This window comes from Lonchura striata, chromosome 2, assembly GCF_050655825.1.
Source record: "Lonchura striata isolate lonStrDom1 chromosome 2, ASM5065582v1, whole genome shotgun sequence".
Taxonomy (NCBI): Eukaryota; Metazoa; Chordata; class Aves; order Passeriformes; family Estrildidae; genus Lonchura; species Lonchura striata.
The window spans coordinates 130,788,142-130,792,142 of NC_140704.1; the positions used below are offsets into that span (position 1 = coordinate 130,788,142).

At 35.3% G+C, this 4,001-nt stretch overlaps 1 long non-coding RNA gene across 1 annotated transcript; it reads right to left on the reverse strand.

Annotated features, from left to right (window-relative positions):
- Nucleotides 1-372: 372 nt before the first annotated feature.
- Nucleotides 373-3,628, reverse strand: LOC146768424 (uncharacterized). The gene is made up of 2 exons (XR_014952980.1): nucleotides 1,317-3,628; nucleotides 373-1,239 (listed from the first exon to the last, which is right to left on the reverse strand). It is a non-coding gene; the product is annotated as an uncharacterized LOC146768424 (long non-coding RNA).
- Between the last annotated feature and the right edge of the window lie 373 nt (nucleotides 3,629-4,001).

Sequence of the window (4,001 nt, forward strand, 5' to 3'; positions counted from 1 at the left end):
CATAGGAATGTTATAGATAAAATTATGAAAACATATGAATCCCTCTTTAAAGAGTGATTTAGAGGAGATAATAATTGATATGTACATAAGTGAAGACACTTCAATACAAATTTTGGAGGATATTCATGAGCATCTCTTTATGTCCTTCCTCTTTTAAAATTTGGCTTTAAATATAGTTAGGTGCTTGATAATATTCTAAGCATCTAACATGTCTGAAATTGTGTCCTTCAAATCCTGCCCTGAAAAATCAGTGAAGCTGGGATTCAAAGGATAGTTCAATCCTCAGTATTGGTTAGAAATCAATAAATATACACTTTGACACACCATGTGGCATTTTTCTTGTTTCTTGGTCTCTTATCGTTTAGAGATTAATCTATAAACCTCATTTAGCATTGAAAGTAGTTATAAAAGAAACATGATTATTGTGATGTTCAAGACATCACAAAGTTCTCAAATTATGCTAAGTGTGTTTCATTACAGGGAACTTGGTGCCTTAATATCATATAGAGGGAATTAACAAGTGTTAGCATGCTGGTTCATGGGAAATGCAAATCAACTGATAGAATTGGAAAATAAAAAATGTAAATTCTAGCTTTCTTCTGGACTTGAGCAGCTATTTCATTTCAGTGCCTCATTAAAATGAGATTTAAAGTTTCAGAAAAAAACACTTTCATGTTTCGTTGTTCTACATAACTGTAACTGCATAGCAGCTCAGTTACTGGGCATCAAGAAAAAAATATTCTTTATAAAAAGGTGCCTGCTTTCTCTCTTCCTGATGACTGTTAGTATGGTATAAGGAATATACAGTTTCATTCCGAGGCAAGTGAGACCTTAGCTATGGGTTTAGAATGATCAACTGGCAAGAAGACTCCTAGGCTACATACACGCTGGGAACTGGGACTAGCCTGGCTATGGTCTCAGGTAGACTGAAACTTGTTTGTATACAAGTACCTTTGGGGTCCAAATCTCCTTTCCCAGAACTCATTATGACTTCTACATTATAGAAGAATGAAATTATTTAAAAAGAGAAAGAGAGAAAAAGAGAGAAAGAGGGAAAAAACCCCATGGTGGTGAATTAATGTGTTAGAGTTGACCAGTCTTACAAAAGTACTGTAAATCCAGTTTTTCAGGGGCTTGTACATAACAACACACAGCTTCGGATCAGGCCTTCTGTCTTCAGAGATCTCCAGCACAGATGTCTACATCTGTTCTCACAAGTTCACAACTTCTCTGTAAGAACTGAAAAAACTTTTAGAGTGAGATTAATCTGACCCATGTTAAATTACACAATGAGGAACAACTGTGTTGCAAAGTACCTCTTTTTCTCCATTAACACAGAGCAATTTTAAGATAAACTCAGATGTGGGCATCTTTTCCAGGCTCTTTGAATACCACACCCACCCTAGAGGGGAAATTAGCTGTTATAGCATCAGATCAACTTCAACAATATGCTGGTGGCAAACACACCTATATATTCTTCAGTGCATTATCTGCAAAAAAAAAAAAAAAAAAAAAAAAAAAATTCAATAATTAGACTATTACCTGCTTGTTTCCTACAGCTGCTCCTAATCTAGCTGGTTGGCTAGACTGGACACACAGCACTTCCCACCTGTGTGTTTTTGTATTTGAGTCTAGCTAATCAGAATTAGCTGTGTTCACTAAGACCTAACATGTTAAAGAATTTAGGCTAATAAGCCTGACTTTGACTGTAACTATCTGTAGATAATTTAGACTCCTTGATTAATTGACCACAGCAACAATTCTGAAAAACTGGGAACTGGGTAATGACAAGAAGCTGGGTATTGCTTTTGAGGTATCTGAATCTGAAAAAAATGATTGGCCAGATACCAAGCTAGGTATTTTCCTTAGCTACCTATGTACATTTTCCACTATCTTCTTTTTCACTTCTTGGGTAGGTGGCTGCCAATCTGCTTGTCTGTAACAAGATTTCCAGTGCAAAGTCTATTTGTGCACAAGGCTGAATATTTGCAGTGATAGGAAGACTTTGGGATTTTAGGTATTGCAGGAATGAACCTTCAGTAACTGTCTATCTTCAAACTACTGGCCTTGGATGGAATGTTGCTTATACAATATAATGTACTGATAATTTCACTTTTCTGTGCTAACCTGGTGAACACATGGATTTTTCAGGTAAGGTTTGCTAGGTTTAAAAACTCCATTTTCAACAATACCATTGATGTACAGAAACTATAATTTGTTAATGCTTTTTAAAAGCATAATTTCCTTATGTCTCCTCCGTAGTAACTGCCAATTCCACTGTACTTTCAGCTAGTAAAAATCCTCCCAACTTTTGTTCAAAGTACTTATGGTTTGACATTACCAATATGCTCAGATATCCGACAACTTATGTGATGGTGCATTTTGTGAAGGTAAAGTGAAACATACAATATAATTATTCAGGCTCAGTTTGTCAAGAAAACTAGCATGTTATGCATCCATAAATGATTGCATACCACATCAGAAGAAAACAGACAGAAAGCTGCTCTTGTGTACTGTACTGAGTCTGGGTATGTCAAAGGATAAAATAATTGCTCTGGGGAGTACAGAACATGATCAAAAGCTTAATTCATTAGTATTGCAATTGCTATACAAGAACATCAGCAAAGTCAGGAGTTCTTTCCACTATTAAATTCCACATGCTTCAGGACTGATCATAATATGACAAGGGGAGACATAAGACTATATATAAATTTATTTCAGTTTAGACCCATGACTACACAGAAACTTGTTTTAGATACCTCACACAGTACATCCAGTTGTCTTTTACTGTATTCATTCTCATTTTTGCAGGTTTATTATGATTGAACAGATAAAGTTTGAGTTAATATGTTCTGCAGAAATCAGTAATATTTTCTTGAATATAGGCCACTGCAGTTCACCTTAACTTCTAATATAAGTTGTTTTGCCATGTGGTTATTTGTACCCATGAAGCAAAGCTCCAGGACATTACACCATGAAAATAAATTAATTTCCCTAAGTCTGTTCTGACCAAACAGATTTACTTTCAGGTTTCTGGTGAACAGCTTATATATTCTACACTGAAGATGAAAAACAGGTTTTGTGCTTGGCTGCTTAGTTATGCTGAAAATGGCAGACATTTAGTAATAGGTTTGTAAGTATCTAAATCACAGAAGTTTCACCTTGATTTTGGAGCAGTTTTCTTGGTTTTTTTTCCCTGTCCTCTTGCATGAGTATGTAAATCGTCATATTTCTTGTATACATTCACAGAAGGACAATACAATATTTTTTATATTGTGACTGGCTACATTGAAATACCAAATGAGGAGAGAGGCAGTGTTTCTCCACATTAGAGATATGGGGCACTACCCTGCTAGACACTAATCCCATTCCTGTGATGAAGTTCAGCTGTTCAACCCTTGTGTGCCCTAAGCCTTCTCTGCTGAAAAAAAATCCTGGATGCTTTTTTTTAAGCTTTGGACCTGTAGGAACATACTAGAAATGCAAACTTTGGTTCATATTCTATCTATGAGATTTCCAATCCAATTGACTGATCATAAAAGTAATATTGTCTGAGGTAGATCCTGTTCTGCTTCAGCAGACACATATACTTCAGTTCTCCTATGTTGACAAGGATCTCCCTCTTCTGGATCACTACTTGTATTTTTTCAAGGACATCCAATATATTTTATGCTTGTTTAGTACCAGGACTTTATAGATGTTTTTATAAAACTTTTTTCTGCTTTTTTAAAATTATAGATAGAAATAAAATAAGAGAAACAAAGTTTAGATATAATTTTCTGCATCAGTTTCAATACCATTTCCTAAGGAATTATTCATGTTCAGGATTAATACATATGGGGGAATTCTGGCGCTTTCTCTAAGGTCCATGGATTGTGAATAAGTTGTTACATAGTTGCTGCAGTTGCACACAGAAAATCCAAAAGGGGTATGAAGACCTAAAGTTTGTATTCTCTCAAAAGATACAAGCGAAAATACAGGACAAGAACACCAGCAACAAA